The sequence below is a fragment of the Bactrocera latifrons genome, unplaced genomic scaffold, assembly GCF_001853355.1.
Source record: "Bactrocera latifrons isolate USDA-ARS-PBARC rearing strain unplaced genomic scaffold, ASM185335v1 scaffold_6, whole genome shotgun sequence".
Taxonomy (NCBI): domain Eukaryota; kingdom Metazoa; phylum Arthropoda; class Insecta; order Diptera; family Tephritidae; genus Bactrocera; species Bactrocera latifrons.
Window position 1 is genome coordinate 554228 of NW_017537267.1, and position 25413 is coordinate 579640.

At 34.7% G+C, this 25413-nt stretch overlaps 1 long non-coding RNA gene across 2 annotated transcripts in view; it reads right to left on the reverse strand.

Annotated features, from left to right (window-relative positions):
- Window positions 1-851: 851 nt before the first annotated feature.
- The window catches only part of LOC108974935, a 146743-nt gene continuing 122181 nt past the window's right edge, over window positions 852-25413 (reverse strand). For both annotated transcript variants that reach the window (XR_001993832.1, XR_001993831.1), the window contains one exon: window positions 852-1340. This is a non-coding gene — a long non-coding RNA (uncharacterized LOC108974935). The remainder of the gene's footprint in view (window positions 1341-25413) is intronic.

Consider the following 25413-nt stretch of genomic DNA (forward strand, 5'->3'; position numbering starts at 1 on the left):
ATTTTTAGCTCATTACTATTCCTTAGTATTTGATTGTGTAGCTGCACGCTTGTCCTTTCATTTGGTGCATAAACGATCGAAATCGGTGCTGAATTRTGGAAGTTATTCATGTAAACGTGGCATCAGCCTTCAGTTCCGGTTGTCCTGCAATGCCGGTAACACAGTTCATACTGCGCCTTTGGGGTAGGCTACGGAAAAATTTTTTTTTTGCGCAGCTACCTACTGGGCGATTCTGTGCGCCTGGTGCAAATTGGCGATTTGGTGAAATGAAAATTTTTGGATGCACCGCCATGTGGCCGTGGGTGACCAGATTGTAATTTTTCGTGATTTCTTCAAATCTTAGCCGATTTTAATGATTTTGGTGTCAAACTAAAGGGATTTGAAAGGAGTTTTGGAAAAATTAATAAAAATGGCGATTTGTCCATAATTTCGGTAAATCTTAACCGATTTTGATGATTTTGATATCAAATGGACGGGATTGAAAAGRAGTTTTGGAAAATTTAGAAAATAGAAAATTTTCTTAAATTCGGCAATTCTTAACTGATTTTAAGGATTTTGGTCTCAAATTAAAAGAACTTGAGAGGAGTTTTGGAAATTTGGAAGAAATGAAGAAAAATGCACWTTTTTCATAGTTTCGGCAAACCTTAACCGATTTTGATGTCAAATTAAAGGTTTCTGAGAGAATTTTTTTTTAAATAAAAAAAATGAAGGAAATGATGATTATACGTAAATAAAATAAAAGTAAACAAAAATAAATTTCTTTTATTTAATAATCTTTATTTGACTAATATCCAAATATTGGAATTTATAAAAAGAAAATACGTATTTTTATACAGTTAGAGTTAGTTTTTCTTATTGTGTTTATTCTTGAGTGTCCTTCGACTGTTTTCATTACCTTTTCTTTATTGCCTTTTATTTTCTTATTTTTTATTTAAAAAAAGTATTGATTATAACTAAATATAGAGTTATACATATGCAATGAATAATGAAGCGCAGATTCTCCATATGCGCTTTGTCTGGCGTGTAATGTTTGTCGGCGACCAGCGTGCTGCATTACTTGTTCTTTTAAACGAGTGTGAAGACTTAGTAGTTCCGGGCGTGGGATGACCACACGTCAAACGATGATTCTTATATGTCAATAATAAAACCTTGTGAGCTTTCATGATTGTGTTCCCTTGCCTCGCCTAATACAAATATGACATCCAATTTAGTAAAATGAATGGTGCCTCCAACTACAACTCTTGTTTGTCAGCATTACGACTCGACTTTATGTTCCACGAATTTGTAGATGGAGTCGATCAGAACTTCCAACATGTCAGCGTCAAGGCCTGCGAAGTTACCTGGAACATGTTAAAAACCTTATCAGTTGTAAGAAGCACCTATGATAGGCATGTATGTATATATAATACTGTTTATGAATTAAGGGGCTACATAAGAACAATAAATATTATTAGAGATTTAAAATTACTATAAAACCATATAAGCCACCCTAGTACCCTAAGCGCGTCTCTTATCCTCTTTCTCTTACAATAGTTATACATATGTATATCCGTATACCGTATACTCATACACAGATTTCAGGCGCTTGTAGGAGCGCATACTCCACGCTTATAGATAGTCTATTTGCGGCAGTGATAAATGCCGCGTGTTGATCATTCGCTTGAATTCAAATGGCGCTTGGCGCACTTTTACAACGCACCGAGTGTACGTATACTAGCAACAACAATAGCAACAACTCAGCTACGACACATTAAGTGCGTGCTTAAGTGCCACATTAAGTGTGTAATTTACAGCTACAGTAGTCAGCCTCAGCCTATCAGCCGCAAGGAACTCACCATAATCACCAACGGCCCGGCCGCCGCTGAGGCACATGTGCAACGGCGCAACATTTTATAACCTTCCGCCTATTAGTGGCGCGCGGACAGCGTTTACTGGCGTTAGCTGTAAAACTTTGGGGCGCGTATTTATGAGCGATAAATTAACGTCAGGTCGCCGAAATTGTCGTCGCGGTCTTTTGTTGACGCACAAACAAAGCGTGAGCTATGAACGGCGCAGTTCGAAGGTCAGCCGCCGCCAAGTCCTTTTGATTGCCAGGATTTTCATAATTTACTCATCATTACCTGGCACAATTGCGCTTAACAGGCGTTAATTAGGTTGCTTTAAACATTTGTTATTGTATGATTTTAATTGTTATTGTGGTCTTAAGCGTTGACAATACCTTATACATACTTCAGATTCATTTAAGGTCGACAGCATTGTATTTGGTTGCTTTTATGCACAAATAATAAAAATGATAAAATATTTGTGGTGGTGCTCATCTGAGGCGTAAGCAAAAATTCGGATTTTCATCACATTACTGCATCATTCCTTATATTGCGCGATAAGTAATTCACCGCAATGTAAATACTAAACTAACCAGTTATAAGAAAGTATACATTGGATTTTCCACCTCAACTGCACGCAACTGTCTTTATGTGTTGATAGTTGACCTAAATGTCAACTATTAGTGTGAAATTGGGAACCATCTCATGTCTGGTGGCGGAAAACATATTTATTCATATAATATTTCAAGGTAAGTTCTGGGTTTTAGTATGACAAAATTCAAATAAAGAAAAGTATAAATTCATACCAAAAGAATATGAAAAAGAGTTCTTCTTGAATAGTCCCAAAATAAAACAAACTATATTCCAACTTCTGCGCAAATGTGATATTCTAACAAGCTGCAACGACAGTCTGGCTTACGAAACTGCCCCTTTTGGTCAGGTATATTCTATTCAGAGACTACCACATGACTAAGCACGATTTATAGAGGATCATGCCGATATTTCCTAACTTATTTCCAATAGCTAGCTTCATTACGAGCAGGCTACTCAGCAGCATCTATATTATGTCAAGACCCTAACCCATTCGAGACTAATGGAAAAAGATGGCACAACAATTTTTAAAATTAAATTATACATTTTTGAAATTTTTTTAAATGATTGCCTATGTTAGCTCGCCTAAACTCAGCTTTTATTGTCTATTTTAAAATATGGACAAACAAATAATGGGGAAATCAACATGTCTTTCAAGTTGACGATGAATTTCACATTAAAAAAACTATATAAATATATGTATGTGTATTTATGTTTAAAGCGTTATGCACCGACACAATAAAAGTTATGCGAAATTTTATTGCAACTTAAAATCTTAATACGCTTTTTAGATGCAAGTCGGAAGGGAAATACAACCAACACGACACTGAATTTATTGTGCATTATGACTTGGACTCTGCTGACGAATATGCAGACTCCGAAAGCAAATTAGCTGTTAGAGTTCTCAACAAACAGATTTCCCTTCAGTAACGTATGCTCGCGAATAATATATGCCTGACGAAAATAATACAAATTACGTCGATTTGCAAGGAGTTAAAGTTCACTGAACGTTGTTTTTGCAGACCATTCAAACTTCAAGTACCCCGTTTACAAGACTAAAAAATGTTTTATTTGATATTACTGATGACTGTACTCAGTTGCAAGTGTTTAAAAACTCACCCAACAAAAATTTCAAAAATAGAGTAAAAATGTTGTATAAAATTCATATTAATTCATCGGTCATCTATAAGGCACATAAAGTTTTCAAGCGTCCTAAAACAGATCTTCTCAATATTGGAGATCACTTGCCAGTAAATCGTAGTAATCGCAGACGTTGCGTACGATGCACATCACTTGGGCAGCAGACTTGATATGTTTGGGCGGCAATACACCATTTCGTTTTTTTTTTTTTTTTTTTTTTTTTTTTTTTTTTTTTTTTTTTTTTTTTTTTTTTTTTTTTTTGTTTTTTTTTTTTTGTTTTTTTGTTTGAAAACTTTGCACTTTTTCAATTATACATCATATCGTCACCTGAAATGCAAAATAACGTGTCATCAAAAAAATCGTTATTTTGCATTTGAGGTGACAATATAATCTATTTTAGCCACCTAACAGATTATACAAAACATGTTAATAATATTATCTTGGATATTTAAATATAACTCCGTCACGAAAGGTATAAGATAGTTAAGATATTTAGACAAGAAAATAGTTCGGTAGAGAGTTAATAAAATTAATACCAGGTGTACCGGTTTGAAACGTTTTGTGGAAATAACTTTAAATTGGAAAGTAAAAAGAAAATTATTCAAAGTATTGATCATTGCTTTTTAAATATTGATAATTTGTGAATACCATGTCAATAGAAATGTTCGGTTTTTGAAGTAAACCAATCAAAACTCAATTTTCGAGTTCTGCGTATGAGTCGAAGTGCTGCTCAGCCAATGCAAGTTCCATCGACGAAAACAAATGTTAATCGGAAGGGGCCAAGTATAGTGAATACGGTTTGCTTTTGTGTGCTGGTGCACTGCTGTGTAAAAAATTATGTAAAAAAAGTCGTTTTTCGATCAGTGCATAATTAAAATTGATAATTTGTTGTCTTCGGCGATGGGTATCAACAGCTTCACCAGGTTTTGGAAGTTCACGATATACCACACTCTTCTGATCCCACCGAACGAGGAGAAATGCCTTCTTATGAAACCGTTTAGAATTCTTGAAATAAATCCATTTTCAGCGGCAGTGACAATTCGAAGCAAAATTCATTTTCAATCGCTGCTTTGAACAAAATTTTACGTGTTTTTCGGTTTTCCATTGGTCTTTCATTCAATTCATGTGGCACTCATTCTCTACTATTTTGAATCTCTCCCATAGCCTTCAAACTGTCTAAAATTGCTTGCTGTGTAACATTTAGCATGGGTGTCTTCAAACTTTTTGGTGGTCTTCCACGTCACTTGTTTCTCACATCAAAGTCCATATCTCTGAACCGTTGAAATCATTTTTTTTTTTATGTTGCTTCTAATAGAGCACGAGCATCATATGTCTCGACAAGCATCGATGCGACTCTGTTTCACTTTTCTTCAAATGGAAACAAAATATTACTGCTTTCCAAAAATCAGCACTTTACGGTACAGAATTTGACATTTTCAACACAAATTCAAAAGAAACGCTCTCTTCATATCGGTACATCTGGTACATTAATCACTAAATGAGTTGGTGTAGTTAAAAATATTTATAATGCCATAGGAAGTAATAATTTAATATTGGCTTTTACTGTAACGGTATCGGAATTCTAATTAGGAAGAGTTTATAATCTTATAAATATGCGTGAATTAATATTTTTATATATAGTAACCTGTATGCAATATTTATGTTTACATAGTTCATCACTCACAACATAGCTAACAGAATTACCCATTCCGCATGAAAAACCCGATCTGAATAGTTCAAGAGTTGAACACACACACAGACGAACTTAATCGTCCTCAATATACGCTTATAAAGCTTAATTAAAAATTGGCTAACACTTATTTCCACTTTTTATTGCCTTCCATAAAACTACACATTTCTGGACTAAATCGGCTACTCACACAACATTTTGTTGTTATGGTGGTTCAGACCAGAATCAACTGTTAATATCCATCAGATGTGCACAAAATATTTCATTTCTAACTGACCGATCAAAGTTCTTTGAAGGAATTTTTTGTATTTGTAAAAGGATTGAGTAACTTCGGTGCAACCTTTGTTATTACTTGTCATTACAGCTTTCGATTTGAAAAATACATTTTACTTGTTTAAATTAAAAAATTTTAACATTTTAATATCAAAATTGGAATATTGTTTTTAATTGCAAAATCGTAATTAAAAATTGATAAAATATCTTAATTAAATACAGTCAAAAATTTTGTTTGTTTCTTTTTTTGGTTCAGGTGGCATTAGTTAAAGGCCGTGTAGACCCCCCATAGAAAATTATATCTAAAGATTGACCCAGTGTCTGCCATTTTTTATCAAAATATAATTTTATACGCTCGACTAATGTAAATGAAGTGTGAAAAAGCAAAAATCGATTTATTTTACCGTACTCCAAACAAAAAAAAAAAAAAAAAATTAAAAAAAAAAAAAAAAAAAAAAAAAAAAAAAAAAAAAAAAAAAAAAAAAAAAAAAAAAAAAAGAAGGAAGCAGGCCTTTTTTGAGGCCTGACCAAACTAACCTATGAAGCTTTCACAAATTACCCAAGGAATACTTAATTATTTGAAATAAACTTTGCTCACCTCGATCAAAGTATGTTGCAATCTAATATTTTATTTTATTAATTTTCAAGAGCTTTTAAATATTCTGATACTCCGTGCCACTTGTTTATATAAAATACAAAATACTAAGGAGCACGGTTCCAACTCAATATTTCACATTTTTTCGCGTTTATGACCGTGATTAATCAGCAGCTCTGCATTTACTACATTCACTATTTATTTGCACGCCTGAATCGCGCCATCATTAGCGCTGTCCATTACAGCCGCGGCAGCCACATTTGTTTTACGCGCCTTGCAAAACTCAACACCGCACTCGCACACTTTATAGCCACTCAGGCAGGTGTTTATTTACGGCAATTAACGGTTTTTTTCATTTACCCCCATTAAACGGACCTTTCTGCATTGTTGCTGCCACGGCGACCACGTTCACCCACCCACACACACTCACACAAGTACACTAATTTATGTTGTATTATGTGCATTACTATTTCACCTGCAACAATGTTCCACCGACATCCTTGACATAAAAGCACAATTATATACAAATAAAAAAGAATGAAAAACAAAAAACAGAAAAAAAAACATAATATATATAAAGAAAAAAATGGGAAGCCATAAGGTGGTAAGCGTTTAACACTTTAGAAATATTTTATCTGATTTTCTTTTTGTTGCAATTAAATTCGCTGCTGTGGCAACATAAAAATGGTGAATGGCAATTGGTGGCGCCAAGGCTTAGTGGGTGAAAAGTTGATGGCACTCAGGTGTTATTAAGTTCACCAACGGCTTGGCGGTTTGTTGGGCTTACTGGTTAAATAGGTCGAGAAGACACGAAATTTAAGAGGCTTTTGTGATTATAAAGTCGCTTTGGCTGTTGCTGTTACTGTTGGTTTTGTTATTGTTTTCGGTCTTGCTATAAGCGACTTTTTGTCTTCAATTACCCTCTTATAATTTGACATTTTAATTGGTAGGAGGTAAGATAAGCTTTCGAGATTTCTTAAGAATGCTTTGAGCCTTTGCATTTTTTGTTATATTATATAATTATTTTCACAATATAATATAAAAATTTCAATTTCAATTGTTTAGACTTAGGAAGAAAACAAATGACGTATTCCACACATTATATTATCTTTGTCAGTTATTATTTATCTCAAATAAGTTCTGTTAGACGCAATACAGCCTTTGGAACGATCAACAAACGCATTTACAGGTATGCTCCTCAGCATATTGGTTGTGGCTGCTTGATTGGGTGAGATACATCATAAAATACTTCTTTCATGTTGGATTTCAATTTCGGATAGAAAATAATCACATGGTGATGTACCGGGATGGTATCGGAGGTTTATTGAGTTTATTCACTTTTTGGTCTTCATTTAATTGATGTAGAGCAAAACGATCAAATCTTCAGTTAAAACTCTCCAAATAGCGTTTTATAACGCGTTTAATTCATCAGCCAACATTCTCGTAGTAAAATTTGCATTGGTAGCAAAAATTGCATGGTCTGGACAACCTGACCTTGTGAAGATTAGGTTAGCTTAGTGGTTCGTGAGCCACGCATACACTAGATTTGTTGGCCAGAGCGCCGTATTTTAAGATAAGAACTCATCCTTCAGGATGCCAGCGCTTGATGCAAATTTCAATAGGTTCTTTGTCCTCACTGTCGATACCTCTTCCAGTGTCACATACCGTGGGATCTCCAAATGTTTCAAGCGTTGCCTTGTTAATGCGGGACAAGTGCACAAGAGATGCTTCATTGTTTCTCTGGTGCCTGTTCTTAGCATTTCGTGCAGCCTATCAGTCATGAAGCACTCTTCACTACTGCCTTACCTCTCAAGACTAAATTATTGATTAATCATTAAGACAATTCGATTTCGATTTCAAACTTCTATCAGCCATTTGCTGATATTATCGCTTACAAAGAGCTTCTTGGGAGGGGTTAGACTATTCTGGGAACATAAGAAATAGTTAAATAACTTAGAATAAATAGGAAGCGCACTTCCCTCTTTCTTTATTCAATTCCTATTTATTCAAAGTTATATATTTTTTATGTTCCTAGAATTGTAGCTAAGAGGCCAAGCTTTGGAATCACATTTCTCCGCGTGCCAGCGTTCTGCGTCCGGACGCGCAACATTGCGAAACTAGAAACTCAACTATCTCAAACAAAATAAAATACATATTGAAAGGCCAAATATATAATATTTTAAGTCCTCTAAAAGTTTCCCTTTTTTTTTTTTTGTGGCATGATTACAACTATATAATAAATAATGAACTATACCTCTCTATGTATTTCCCAAACTCTATTTTTTCCGATAGGGTTTAGTTGAGAGCCTTTTGACATGATACCAATAAGGGAGCTTTTACTCGATATTATATATAATGTACTCGAATAACTTTCTCTCCATAAGCCTTTTTTTGGTCTGTAAGCGTTAGAACTGAGAGAGTTTATTAATATGCTAATTAATTTTTAATTTTTTTTTTCATTCGTAAGTTCTTTTTAAAACATTAGTTAGATTCAACATGTCCCAACGTAGCTCTGACCAATTATGAAATATATGTTCTAATAGCGCTGGCTATGATTGAAAACTTTTGAAAGTAATTTCGTCTCCGAAAAGTTGATCATAAAATATTATAAAAATTCCGTTTGTAAGTCATTCGATTTTTTGGATCATATCAAGAAGCTCTCGCCAAGCATCCTACTGCATTGGTAGCGCTTCTAAAGCACATTGCATCTATCGCCAGTCAAGGCAACATTACAAACGAAAAAAAAAACAATTAAACCGTTAAATACCTTTTACCTACTGTCTGCGTTTCAACATTAATTCACACTTCTTCATTTGACTCAATTTGTTAATTGGCTTTTTGTTAATTTAAAGAATTTTATTTTCTCCCTAGAATGTCAGTTGTTAATAAAGCTGCGACACTTGAGCAGATATGGGTCATAAAGTGAAAATAAAATGTGAGCTAAAAAGTGTAATAAAATTGAGTTCAGGGCAACCCTGCCATTTCACTTTGTCCACCTTCGTGAACAGAACAACTGTATTGTTGTAAAATATTTGCAAAATTATAGCACACCACCTGGATCGACACACTTCTTATAAAATACAAAACCCTTTTCAGAGTTGGCAGAGAGTGGGAATAAGTGTAATCTTTTGAAAGGAATTAAAGGCATATAATTAAGTGCGGCTGAGACCAGCTTGGGGTTGACCTTTTCGCTTGCTAATACTTATTTTTGCCCCATAAATAAATAGAAAATATGTGCGGGATATTAAAAGATATTTGTAGTCTATTATTGTGTGAAAGTATTTGTAGTTGCATTTATATGTATGCCAACGAGCTTTTCTACTTAATTGTTAGTCCACTATAAGCATTTGTCCAGAGTTAGTTTATATGACCTCATCTGGTTACAATTGCTTAATATTCTACACCAAAAGGAAAATTTATTCTAAGAGGAATATTCTCATTCAATTCTATTTTAACGAGATTCTCCTTAACTAATTTTTTACTTTTAACTAGATGACCGAAAATGTAATAAATAAGAGGAAGGGAATGTGTTAATCATTGTATGCATTCCAGATAATTATTTAGAATAAACTCAACCGTAGGGAAGAAATCCTCTTATGCGTAGAAAAAGCATATGAATTGACCAAAGTTGAGAGAATCTGTATTGTAACGACAGCATTTTTTAAAAAAATGTTGGAAATAAATTACTGTGAAGTAAAAGATAATCGACCACAAAATATCATTATAATTGGAGTAAGCCAGATTGTGGTCTGAATTCTCCAATTTATTAACCTATGCTATGGAGTTGTATTAGAAATGTTATTAAACAGAAATAAATAGGGTTATCCATTAGCAAATTTCGATGTGAAAGATGTACTGGTCGACCTATCGTTGAAAAAGTCCATGAAATTATGGAAAAGATTGACCAGGACCGTCACATAAGCAGCCCTAACATCACTAGGGAATTCATCATCAAATGGCTTTGAACCATTAAAAATTGTCTGTGAAAAATTTAATGAACCGAATTAACATATGCGATTCTTTACTAAAGCGAGATGAAATCGAAACATATCTGAAGCGAATGGTAATAGGAGATGAAAAGTAGATCAAATACGACAATAATGTCCAAAAAGCATCATGGTCCAAGCGTGGTGAAGCTCAACAAATGATCGCAAAGCCAGGATTGACGCCTCGAAAGGTTATGCTAAGTGTTTGGTGGGATTGGAAAGGAATCATCCACTGTGAGCGGCTCCAGCCGAACGATTGATTCTACGTTTTACTGTCAACAACTGATGAGATTGAGGCAAGCTATTGACAAAACACGGCCAGAACTGATCGACAGAATGGGCTGCGATCATTGATCTGAAATTTTGCACACGTTCTTTCGCCCGGAGAAGCTGTTTATTTTTCGGAACCGCCGATATAGCACCACAAAATAAAGATGAAGCTTTTTTATGCCCTTATACGGTATAGAAAAATCATCTATGAATGGTATTATCATAAAGTACATATGTATGTATAAATATATTTCAAACATTTTCTTTATTTTAAGCGATCACAATAGAAATGCCCTTAAAGAGTATGAGTGATTGGTCTTTCTTTTAATGAAATCACCTCCACATTTCATTATAAGGGCAAATAAATATTTTCAAAAGGACACCTATATATATTTGTGTACACGTACTTAAATAATCATCAGTGCGTGAGTACATGTGGACACACCAATATAATATACACTCATGTGTACAGATCCTTTAAAAAGAAGCGTAGGCAAGCTGAATACCCATAAATTATGTGTGCCATCGGCCGCAATCTCGCACACAACGACATTCAAGCAAACATACAGAGTAGCACACACACACACGCACGCACTTGTATTTGCAAATGTCATTCAAAAACAATCACTTCATCTCAATGGTTGTTGGTTGCTTGATGCTGCGAGGGCGCCAATAAGCCGACAGCGCCGCGCTCTCGAGTCAACACTTTAGTGCCATAGTTACGAGCGATTTTGCAGCGTTTTTCCCACATAATTTTAATATTATTCCGATTTTATTTATTCTTTTGCACTTTATTTAAATGGTTTGCGAAATTGTCGCTGTCGGCCCAATATGAACACACGCACACAGACGACCACTTACCATACGGCTGTGATGTGTGCGGGAAAGCCACAATAAGTTAATAGCTCACAAATAATAATGCGGAATAAATACTACACTTCTTGCGCATTAATTCTTTTAATCGACCTTCCCTTCGTTTTTTGTTGTATTTGTTGAAATTATTTGTCTGCTTTTGCTGGTTGTGCTGATTTATGGGAGCGTATGTGTCGTCATATTGATTTGTACAGGGTGTAGCGATCAGAAATTGTATTAAACAGAAACTTCAATTTTGGAATATTACAGAAATTTGAGTTTAGTCTGGATGCACTTCGAATTTTATTACTACACTGATACGCTATAAGAGTAAACGAGGCGTTTTTTTTTTTTTTTTTTTTTTTTTTTTTTTTTTTTTTTTTTTTTTTTTTTTTTTTTTTTTTTTTTTTTTTTTTTTTTTTTTTTTTGAGGACTTACTCATCAATTATCGGCGCTAATATTATTAAGTTTTACCGCTCAACAATAGAACACGATGACGACCTCAAACCAACTTAGAACTTATCGCAAGAGCAACTTACTATCACCTGGTTTGTCGTAGACGATTTCAGGCGAATAAGCCTCCATATTTTAGATTGACCGCCTATGGAAACGGATTTTAGAAAACGGGAAAAGCGCAAAACCTATCGTTGATCTGATTATTCAGTTTAAAAATCATTTGTGTATATGAAGACTCTTCTTCACTAGAAACAAGGAACAGTCGAAATAGTGGACTTAAGCGGCGAACCAGCTCCAAAGAAGACGAAGAGTATACTGTCAGCATATATTTTATGTCACAATTAAAAACAGATAAAAGTACATAGGATTCTACTATGCTGAATTACTCAACATACTCGTTACCGATTTGCAGAAAAAACTATCTTTCTTGTCGAAGAGTGCAAAGCCATATAAACGCGGCGAATCATACACGAGTTTGACGAGCTAGGGTAGAAACCGCGAACCCTATCACAGTATTCCTCAAATTTTGCCCTGGGTGACTCTATTTTGTTTCCAGATTTGAAAAGTTACCCGCTCACAGCGACATCGCCAAAAATTAAAAATTGCAAAATCTTCGGTATCTTTCTAACTTAAAAGATGTAGCGACTCCTTATCAATGAATACAAAGACTGATAGTGGTAGAAAACAAGGATTTGAATCTCCACTTTTGACAAAAAAAAAAGTTGGACTTATTTAAGGCGAAATCGTGAACTTTCAGTACGAGATGTCGCCAAAAAAGTGCAAATGTCACCTTCATATCTACAGAAAGTACGCAAACGAAATGAACTACGTTCCTTCAAAGTGAATGCAGCACCAAACCGCGATGATAACGAACATATTTTGGCAAAGTGGGTTGTAATGGACGATGAATCCCATGTAAAAGCGAACTTTAAACAAATTCGCAGACGACAATTTTACACAGCAAACAAAAGGGGAAATGCTTCTGATAAATTTAAAAATAAAAAGCTTGACAAATTTCCAAAAGAATTTCTAGTATGACAGGCCATTTGCCAGTGTTTCTTTAAAAATGAATCTCTTATAGGCTATGGCAATAAATCAAGACACTTATGTTAATAACTGCTTACAGAAACGTGTTTTGCCTTTAATTAAGCTTTATAAGGATCCAGTACGCTTTTAGCCTGACAATAGAGTGCTTGTTGCTCCCAAAGAGGTAAACCCTCTGAATTGCCCAGAGCTCAGGCCGATTGAGACTAATTGGGCCATTATGAAAGGGAAACTGTTAAAGACGCATATATAGAGGAAAATGAGAGACAATTTAGGAATAAGTGGCGCAACTTCACTAAAGATTTCAATAAGGATTCTAGACAAGCGCTTATGAAGGATGTTATGACTAAATTACGATTATTCGCTTATAAAAATATCCTGAATATTAAATATTGAATTCGTATAAATCTATATATGTATAAACTATAACATGTATAAATATTTCTGAAAGTGAATAATAAACATCATGTTTTACTTTAGTGGAATAGTCACGAAGAAAGTGTTGAGATTATTCCACTTCGTAATCTTCCGACGGTTTACTTTTATTGTAAGAACAGATTTAAACATGAAGAAAATTAAATATATCTTATTGCTAAAAAACTATGCTATTAATTTTTTTCACGAAAAAGTTCCTCTGGGATGAACCTTACGTATTCTGGTTAACGATGTATACTACAGAAAAAATAATGTGTCCGAAGTAAGGAGAAAAAATTCTGTTAAAGTCGTAAGATCAACAGGAAAACTTTGCATATACGGATTGTCCATTAGCCTCTTATAGAAAAAAAATGTCGAAACTTTTTTAAAAACTAAAGGACTAGCATTAAAAATATAGCAAATGCTCTTAAAAACTCTTACGGAAGAATCTGATTGAAGTTTGGGATATGTATCCCAAAGAAGGAAGTCAAGTAGAGCTTACAAAATATAGCACATCCCATAAGCCATAAACATAAACCTTAGAGCAAATATCTTATATGCAAGAGCTTTGAGCTCTCAGTGAGTTGGCCCATACTTTTGAAGAGAGCGGCATAATTTTAAAGAGGGTATATAAGCGAAATCCGTATAACAACTATATGCTTTTCCAAAGGAAGTTTATGACAAAAATATGCTTATTTGAACTCAGAGTCACATTCAAGTCAACAAAAATAGAAACTTAACTTTAAATATGCAAATATGTTATAATTGTCAGACTCAAAAATATTAAAACTACCAGTCCAAACAACTCCGAACCAACAAATGGATCAAGCGATTCACCGCTACGCACTGAGAACAACAACCAGATGTTCCACAAAATTTTTCGCGCTCTTCCAAATTATATAAAAAACTAATTTCTTTAAAAGATCACTTGTAAGACAGTACAAAAAAGGAAAATTTCGCTTGTTTCAAAATTTATACATATATCTTTACATATAGACCTCTTCTCTGAAAATTGCACAACAAAATCAGCGGGACGACTACTGTCTGCAGTAGAATTTATAGATAGAACCTGGGTAATGGCGGTTAGGCTAACATCTGCTACCTGAGCCCACTTTGCAATTCGGAAAGAAGATTCAAAGTAAAGTAAAGTAATATGCTGTCCAGAGGCATAAGACTATCATCTTATTGCGAAAGCCGAGGAGCAATAAAGACAATTCCTTGTATCGCATAGTGGAAAGCCTTTCCAGAAGTAAGCGACTTCACTTTTACTGGGTGTCAGGCCACAAAGGCAAAGAGGGCAATGAAATAAGTCACGAGATTGCCTAAAATGGTGTAAGGTTAACATCCGAAAATGTGATAAACATTGTGAAACAAATGCATTGTCTATATGACGATCGCGACAGAGCTACCATACCTCTGGGTGCGAGATTGTAAAAGTAATGTGCAAAACGATAGATCGGAAGTGCACAAAATTCCTATTGGCACTCGATAAAAGAGACTGTAGGATCATGATGAAAATACTAACTGGTTACTGTCTAGTGACAGCAAACGTCCTCAGAATGGTACTGACAGATCGAGAAGACTGCAGGAAATGTTCAGAGCATGCCACCAGGGAAACAATGGGAAATTTCTTGTGCACTTGTCCCGCATTGGGGAGACTATACCGTAAGCATCTGGGGTACCCCAGGTGTGGTACACTGGAGAAGATATCGATAGTGAGGCCACAGAGTATGCATCCTCAAGGATGACTACTTCTCTTAAACCTAGGGACTGAACTCCATCTGGTATCGCAAAGAACCAAAATATTTTAAGAACCCACAATTTTTGAAGTCCTTTCACTCGAAGAAACTGAAAAAAAAACTGTCTAGCGATTTTTTTATTACCTCTTACTTATCTTGCGAAACACCCTGTATATGTGCGTGTTTGCGAATCACTCACACGTCCCTTCTGACCTCAGGTCGTTTAATACCAGAAATTAAGGATTTATGAGTGGTCAGTGTGCCGATGTGTATATCTGCATATTAATTATGTACATACGTAATGCGCGGCCGGACACCCGTCCACCAACAACATTAACAACTACAGCATATATAGAAATGCAATACAAAATGGTAAATGAATAAATGCAAAATGAAATGGGAAAAAAGTAAAAACGAAAAAAGAAATAAAATAAATCAGGAAAACGCGAGAAAAATTATTGTGTGCGAGATTGAAAGCAATAATAATTACAATTTCATTTTGCGGTTGCAACGTTTTACAGAGTAATTGAAAAGCACTTGTCCCACGGCAACGTGGTAGCAGCAACGCAAGTGCGCCACATCTGTGTACCACAGCGAGTGCAAAACACTTGCAGCGACTTGTGCGCTGCCTTTGGCAACAAATAATGCCCGATTTGTATTGTCAGTAGTTTAAACGAATTACTGATAGCGTATTATCTTTAAATGTCTCTCACGCTTTTTTTTTTTTTTTTTTTTTTTTTTTTTTTTTTTTTTTTTTTTTTTTTTTTTTTTTGTATTTGTGATTTATTTACTACTATAATATTTTTCCTCCCAACGCAGGTACACTCTGGCGCTTGTGCGATCCGTGCGTATTTGTTTGTTGGTATTGTTGTTATTTTCTGACAATACTATTTAAATGTCGCATTTATGCTGTGGCAATTAATATGTCACATTCACTGATAAATTACCAGTAATTGCTTGATGGCTCACGGAGTTCTGAGTGAAAAGATTCTGTCGCCTCGCACACACTCACTGCTGAGTTACTGTTACATTTTTAATTTGCAAACGATGCATTCTGTGACTCACTCATAAATCAATTGTTATATAATGAGTTTATGATTTTTCCCCCTTTTATTTATGCCGATTTTGATTAAATGTTCGTTTAATAAATGGACACTTAAACAGCAGTTTGCGTAATTAATTTCTTTAATATAAACGAGTATCTATCAATCAGGGATGAAATTGTAATCAAATATGCGCTCTGTGACAATTCAGAATATGTTCAGGAGTATGAAAGCAAGGTGAGGTTGCACTATTGTTAGGGACAGTGTGATATGAGACATTACAATTACAAGGATAAGCTTTTATTAGAGACAGATTCTTTCTGAATTTGATCTATAAATACAGTACAAAGTCAACTAGAAGTTGGAAATTTTATAACATTATTTATAATATGTGGGAGTTAAGGAAAGTATTGAAATTATTTTATCCCTGAGTTTCAATACAGATTGACCGATACATTCGGTGAAAAATTAACTAATTGCTTTCGATAATTTTTGGACGTGAAATGAAGTACCTTTAGCGCAGCTTGGGCATTTTGTTTTTCCTGATAATTACAATGATGCGCTGCCACGTTCCTTATTAAATTTTAACACCTGCTCCTATAAAGGGCAGTTGTGAAACTTTATGCTTGTGGCTCACCTTTAGTACTTTTCAAACGTAACCATTATATGCTGAGTGGGCGTGGTTATTATCTGATTTTACCCATTTTCACAATGTATGAAGAAGTGCTAAAAGGACTTTTCAAGAAGTGTGTTAGCAACAGCTCTTTGAAAGATATGTACATTAAACCATTTAGGAGCGGGGCCCCACCCACTCTTAAATAATTTTTAGCCTAAAAGTGTTCCTCGCTATCTAAGTGCTAAAAACAACTGTTTTGACCTTTGATCTATAGTATTTTCATTATATCGGAACTTTCATGAGTTTTGTATGTAACTTTCGGCCACGGCTCAGTGGATAATGGCGGTTGGACAACCAACGACTACATGAACCCACTTTTTAACTAGAAATAAGGTACAAAATAGACATAAAAAAGTTGACTGACGCAAAGCTATGTTAGCTACACGCAACACTCTAAATATCCATACGGATGGCTCGAAAATGGACTATGGAGTTGGTGTGGAGATATACTGTCCAGCGTAAGGCATAAGACAACCGTTTGAGTTGCCAGACCAATGCAGTATACATCAAACTGAGGACTTTCCTATTGCGACAGCCGAGGAGCTAAGCTCTAATAAACCTGCAGGCAATTCCAGAGTCAACAACTACAAATAGTAGACGAGATTGCCAAGAGTGGTGTACGGCTAACATTAGAAAACATCCTAAAGGATACCTACTTCTCGTGGACCTAGGAACAGAACTCCGTCTGGTATCCACAAGGTCCAAAACTGGTCTATGCGTGGCTTATTGGACTACCAGTTTAACTTAAACTAACCTTTCATAATATTTAATATGCCATATATAAGATAAAAATTGTTTCTCTGTGAAACGTATAAAAATGTTGGAAAGCCTCCCACAATATGATATAAAAATTATGAATGTCATAATGGCAATAAATAGGCTTAAGGTGCTAACTTTTGGAAAATTGTTGCTTAGGAAAATTTGGTATCACAAAATGGTGATATATCTAAAATAACCATTTTGAGTTTCCTGTTGTAAGTGCAACCTGGAAGCGCATATCTAGCCGATTCTGAGCGATTGGTTTCTTCAGAGTAATAGCATTTGTTATAGCCAACTATGACTTATGGTGAGTAAAGATGAAGTAAAAAGTTCTATGTTGAAGTTAAAAATTTGCTCTCTTTAAATAAGAGCTGCCTTCGATTCGACAAGCCATACAAATATTGTTTAAACGCTTCATATTCCAGTAATTAATCTTAAATGGAAAATTAAGAGATAATGGAACATTTAGCAAAAGATATTATAGATAAGATTTCAATAAATGAGTGAGAGAGGATTACAAAAGAGTGATTCGTTGTTGTCGATTTGACGTACAAAATTCCCGATTTTCGCATATTGCAGAATGGTTCTTCTCAAGAAGTTCTCCTAAAGTTTTTGATTCAACCGAATGCAAAGAAGTCTTTGAGATATTCTAAAATGATTCTCTCAACTGTGAGAACACTCTAAAAATTTCATGAAAACAAATTTTAGTTAACTTTTTACCACCGAATAGCCTTCTTAAGCAGGTGCGTCATTGAAAATTATTACTATTATAACTTTTTTCAAATAATGGAATATTGGAATTCATGCAGCAATACGAACATTAACTAACAAGTTGCATAGCTGCAACTTTCAACACGCTTACCACAATTCCCTCAAATACTTTTTATGAAAATGCCACTAAACAACTATTCAAAACTTGAGACCGCTAAGCGATTGTGGCATCAAAAGCTCTTTTACCTAGAAAGTTGCGAAAGCGTAACATGCAACAAGGCAGTTGTAAGCACGCGCCAGCCAAGTGACCACAAACGCCAAATACACACGTAAATACGAGGTAACAGCGGCCACACTACGCTTGCGGCTTCAAAGTTGGCATAGCCACCAAGGTATGAATGCGGCAAGCGTAGTGAATAGTTGGAAGGCAGCATGGAGGGTGCAGAAGGCAAGGAAAAGGCGTATGGAATGTAGCGGTAATGAAATGGCGGTAATACAAAGTGATTTTCAGCATTGTGGACTACTGCATGCCGCACTGGTATTACGTGTAATTCATATTTTATTTATGATCATTATGGTTGTCTGTAAAGAAATTAAATTTCAAAAGCTTTTTGGAGTGGATTTATTTCCTGAATACCCCCTCATCAACTTTGCCATGAAGTTTATAACACCCAGACGTCTAAGGCACACGTACGGGACCCTATAACGTCAAGGTCCCTATAAAATATAAATGATCTGTGAGGCGAGCTGAGTTGATTTAAGCAAATTCGTGTGTACGTCTGCATATAAGTGAACTAAGCGCTCAGTTTTTAAGTATCGATCTGAAATGTTGCCCGTTTGTCGGAACTTCCGGTACTGTATTACTATATATAGATATAGCTGGCATACAAATTGATCGATCAAAATAAAGTTCGGGCAGGGAAAACTTTTTTTTTTCTTTTTTTTTTACAAGATATCCTCATGAGTTTCGGCATGGATAATGATGCTGTGTGTGGAGAAATTGTTCACATCGAGTCATTCTAGCATATAGCTTCCATACAAACTGACCGAGTCCAGTCAAGTAAATATGTTTTATACACCTTTATGCTAAACGAAATATCTTCAATCATTCATCTAAGAGCTCTCAAATTCCACTCGGACGCCAAGGTTCTAATATCTACTAGACACATCTAATATTTACCATATAAGGACAACCCTGATACATGCATGTATTGTACAAAAAGGTCTGCTGTGTTCAAGCGACTGTTTTTTCTTTGCTTTAGTTTTCAACTATCGACGGGAGAGCATTCATTTGAGCATTTGTTGGCATATAACCACACACGTCATATACATACAGACATATTATATATATCCATGCAAGCGTGTGCATGAATATACAATATACACAATATATAAATGACTTGTAAGCATGCACATTCACTCCAGCGTTATGTTGCCACTGGTGTCCTACACTTGTTCAAATAGTTAGTCGCATGTTGCACGTGCATTGCAACAATAAATAGCCGCAGGGATATACTTTATATTATGGTGGGTAATTTTTACTGCCACAGCATACACATATAAACGGTTTTATAGTAAGACTCTCAAATCGCTTCTAGTCACTAATGACCACCATGTGACTATCACATTAAATTGTCCCCACAGAATGTGTGCAACGCAATAAAAGTGCAAAATGCTGATAGGAGGGACATTATTTTATGATTTTCTTTACATGGAAACTACACTAAGATAATTCAAGTTTAAAAAAAAAAACTTAATGACACCCAAATACTTAAATAAAATGTTCATAATGACAGTACTAAATCAATAATAATGAAAATGTTTTAAATCAAGATATTTTCTGCTAAAATATGATGAATTGTAAGAATGTCTTCGATTTGCCAGGTCTCTGATAGCTATTTTTAAGCAAAAGCAACAACAAAGTTGAATCGCTACAAGAAGTGCAAATATCTCCCCATAACTTTATCTTCAATGTTGTCATGTTTTGCCTTGTATAGTGTTGACCAGATTGTATATTGTGAATGGCTCAAGTGACAAGATATTTTCAAACTGAAAGCTCAACGATTTTTTTTATTTTAAAAACTTTATCAATTATAATTTTTAATAGAAAGCAAAACAAAAGCGTTACTAAAACGTTTTTTCAAGCGAAAAGAAGTATTCTTCAGTAAAGAAAATAGAAGAAAGAATCACAACACAATTACACATGCATTAGAAGACATGCTTAAACATTTGGTATAGTTCGATAATTTAATTTCTAGAAATGATGATAAAAAATAGTTGCTTTCCAAAAAACAGTCTATAAAAGTTGAAAACCTAATTAGAGATATTTCAATGAAGAAACTCAGATTAATCACTGAAGCGCTTTTACTGACACGAAGTGAGCCAAATCTACAGTAGACAATAAATATTTCACTATATATTATTATTACATATACAAATATACTTCCAAATATGAAAATAACACTATTATATAGTGAGTTTGCGACTGCCATGATAGAGGCTTTTTTATAACTATAACTTATATATATTTTTATACTAAAATCCATAATCAGCACACCTCAAAACCTCACAGACCCACTAGTAAAAGGTTTCCTTCAGATTTGCTGATTACACAATTTCATTTTACCTGAGACAGCCTACATATATTGTTTCGTTTCAAGTACAAACCAGTACAATATCCTAAAAGTAGGCAACATAAAACTAAGCGAATACAGTGATGGCGATAAGGTGATCTCTTTGTTCAATGGACGATCAAGCGCAAATCAAATGAATGAGTGAAGAGAGTTTAACACGTGTTTTATAAAATCGCAGAGTACTACATTAAATATTATAATAAACGCTAAAATATTTGCAGTGCTTTCATTTGCCTGCACCTTTATTTGCTCTCCTTATATCAATACGTAAATATTACAAAAATATAGGGATTTTCAGTTTCAGATACATACATATATGTATAAAAATATATAGTTATTTTCCATTGGAAAAAATGTTTTCGATCTTTTAAAGCTTACGGTGACGCAGCCATTCGGTAATTACACGCAACTGTGTCTTTATCGACTCGTGTGTGTGGAAATGATGACGGAATAGATGGGGATCGCAGCCAGTGCTATAGTCGAAGGCTAGATGTGATAACCAACCGTAGACTTGATTTTCGGTAAGCGGCACTAAACGATTCTCTCGAAAAGAAGTTTTCTGTCGATTAGCAATATTACTGGCGTATATTTCGTAAGCCTTTGCGTATTTTTCGTCAATCTTTAAATGATCGTGGCGCGCATAGAATTTCTCCGTGAGCGCTTTCTCGCGAAAATTCGGTCGAAATTTTGATTTGCCTTGCGGTTTGCAACAAGTCATTGCACTGATATTTTTATGCTCCTATATATGTTATATTTATGTTTATTTCTTTTCTTAATAGCTTTTTGTTGAAATGTTTGTTTATATGTAAATATTTTTTTAATATTAGTTTATGAGTTGTTTGAAACAAAACTGATAGTAATGTAAAATTTCTGACACTCTTCAAGCTTTGTATTCAGAAGTCATTGTTTAAAGTTTCATGCGACTTATTGTACATATCATTTGTGTACTCTCCAACACCGCACAAGGCAATATTTTTATTGCACTAATATTAAAATTTAATTATTTTAACCGGTTACTGAAAAGGCATAGCAACTTTTTGAAAATTCGACAACAATTCGTTAAAGCAACACAAAAATAGTTGATGACCGTTAAGGAATGGTCGTCTGGGGAGGATATGGAATGACAGTAATCAAATGAGAACTTTGTAAATTGGAAAGATTTTTCAAAATTCATATGTAGAAGTTCAAGAATGGAAAGTTCTCTGAGCGCCAATTTATTGGGAGTGGTTAAAATTTTATTTTTTACATATGGTCTCCGGTCTTAAACCAAGCATCCTTTGGGTAGCTAAAACAGGCGAGCTAAAGTGACAAGGCGAAACATCCTTCCCTAAGTTTGTGCGCTAAGTTTGGGACCCGCCGCGTAAAAAAACACCCCCAATGAAAAGTAGAAAACAGCCTATGATGGGACTCGGCTATAACCGCATAAGCGGTTTCTACGCATCATTTGGATTACATCAAATTAGCTTTACGTCTAGGTTGGATTTTATGAAATATATTTATATTATGCTCCAAATGTGTTCTTTTCTTTGATTACTTTTTCATTTTTCTCAACTATTATATCTACATAATAGGCAATTAATTAGTTAGCTTGTGCTAAGGAAAAAAAATAAATTTCTATTTCTCTCTCTGTGTTCAAGTCTCTTAAAACAATAAACAAATTTTTAAGTACGCCTGTTCCTAAGCTAGGATACCCTTCAAAAATAAAGAAACTTCTCGGCGATAGCTATAAAGTATAGTGGTCCTTTCTGAATAAACAGATATCATGAAGTTAAATTCGTGAAGATATTTCGTCGAAGGGAACTTTTACATACAAGTTCTTACCTAACTCCAATCGCAGGTCTGACTGGCAAGGTCATGGTAAGGTGAGAAAATGCGTAATAACACTTTTCATGGAGGTCTCTACGAACGACGGTCTAGAATCACCTAGCAACTTTATAAAAATACCCTTAATATTAATCTCCATAAAAATTTTGTTTCTGGTTTTAGCATAAAACAGCGACTATAAATGAGATGAAATTTTTCACCAAATAAAATTAGAAGCAAATTGTTTATAAAAAGCTTCCAAAAGTTCGAATTATGAATACATGAAGCTAACTATCTTAAAAGCGTGGTGGTTATAGCACTATCCTTCCAATTTGAGAATTCTAAAGTGTTCTTCAATCCATTGCTTTCTAGTGATTTAGAAACATTCTCAGCATATATGTAAATATTAGTTTACCAGCTTATCATCTCACCCCAAAAACCAATTAATTTTCCACCGATGTTTTTATTTCTTCGAACATTAATATTTGAAATTTTGTGAAAATAGTAAACAATTATTTATCTTTCGCTATTTATTTATCAACAGACATATTTCTTTTTTTTTAAGTATATCTACAAACGTAAGATAGAGAAACGTATTATTTTCTTAAGGAAAGGAAATAGGCTTAGTAAATAGTGAAAGTTTAAAATGACTTGTTGCGGGGAAGTTGATACTAGCAAGGGATTCAAACCGAGTTACAATGTGAAGGCTTTAACAGAGAAGTTCTATGCACGTCATGACACTCTCAACGAAGATCCAAAAATTGTGCTAAGTTACAAACATTACTGCGAGGAAATAGAAAAGCGGCAGAAGTATACGCCACGCACCTTTTATCTCACGCCGCGGACAGAAAATCAAGTTTACGGTTGGTTACACCATTTGGCATTCAAATACGAACCCGGCTACGAACAGATGCTTTTTCATCGTGCTCGACAATCGGATCCAGATATTAAAATACAAAATGCAATAAATTTGGCAGTTTTGCGTGGCCTGAGGCGTTAGTGATAGATAGCTACATATGTACATATATATGTATGCAAATATGTATATACGATGTGTGTATGTATAACTACATTTATGTGAGCGTGGAATACAATTTTATGTATGTATATATTGGATAGTAAAGAATAGAAATCCGTTATGGATTAGTAGCAACTGGATTCAAAATTATGCATATAATACATAATAGTAAATAAACATAATTGAATCGAAATCTTGCAATAAGAATACTTTGTTTTCATTAATGAATTTTGGTGCTTAGTAAAACCCGATTTTAGAATAATCTGAACCGAGCGTCTCTTCAACCTATATAAATTTGTACTTCGTGGAAATTGAAAGTTTGCTGGAATTTGAAGTAAGAAACTTCTACTTTCTACTCAAAATAATGAATAATATTGCTCATTTAGGTAGTCCCGATAACTTAATTTTTTTATATAGGACGAATAATAATCTATCAGCAAAATCTCAATATATTTGGTCCAACGTTACTGGAACTTCTTCTTCAGTAGTAATGCCAGCAAGTTGGCAATAGCGACGGCGAAGGTATAAATTCAAGAAGATCATATGTATTCAAGTTATTATCCGGGCCTACCACCACATGATTAATATTTGCTCCTGTCCACGGTTAAAAATTAGCCTCAAGAGCAGCTTGCGAGAATCGAAAGCCCATTTTTTTTTTTTTGTCAATAGGGACGGGGGTTTCTATTAGAGTGGCATTAGGAAATCTCCAAGTTACCAAAGTTATCACTAACATTTGACGTAAAACAGAATATTTGAACACCATATATAATGCTGTTTTCGAGCTCTCGAACCTGGCTGGTTGATTGCCGTAAAGCCTGGATTTAACATATCCCCATCCAAAATAATCTGAGGCGTTAAATCGCATGCTCTTTTCGGCTAATTTACTGAACAATTTCTCGAAATTAACGTTTCGCTAAAATTTGTACGTCATGTTTAGACATGAAACAGGAGTCGGTGCACAGTTTTGTTGCAAATGGAGAACGACCGCATCGATTTTACCGAATTCCGCAGGAAAAAGCACCGTGTTACAATGCTCGCTATTGATAGTAATGGTGTTTTTTCCTCATTTCGAGAGAAATAATGTCCTGATAATGCCGCCATACCAATACCGAACAAATATTTTAATCCCTCCGATGGATAATATGAGGTTTGTTTAAAATGTATCCCGAGTTTTGTATTTCTTAATATTTATTTATAAATGCTTTCTATTTTGTCGCCTTTAAAGTAATCACCCCAAACATACTGCAATTCTGCCAGAGTCTTTTTCCAATCTTTTCTTTTTTTTTTTTATCTTGTTAAGTTTCTTCTTCGATGCAGTTTTAAGCTTCTCAAACGGCACGTATCGTCAACCTGTCACAGACCTCTTCAGTTTTGGAAATATTTGCACACAAGCAACGATACGTCAGCGTTATCATAGTTTTCACAAATCACAATTCCGGACGCTTCAGACGGATGGCGCATAACTTCCGGGTAATATTCTTTGTTGACCATATGACCCTTTTGTAAGATGCTATGATACGCGACATCTTGGACTCGAAGAAAATTGTTAGAAAAACCTTCACATTCGGCTCTTGTTTGGCTGTTTTCCATCTTGGTTCATGCTGGAACTTCCATTGGGATGATTGAGGATTGATTTTCACGTCATAACCATAAACGCTTGATTCGTCAATTCGCAATTTTGGCACAAAAATCGAAATAGAACCATAATGTGTACAAGCAAAAGAGCTGTCAAAAAAGTAAACATTCACAATAGCCGAACTTGTCAGCATAACAAAAGGATATGAGTGCCAACATAACGCAATAAAAACATCGATACGTGTAGCCAGCGAAAATTCAAAATTTGCCATACTTCTTTTTATAAACTTTGTAATCTTGCACAATAACCAAGCGTTGTACC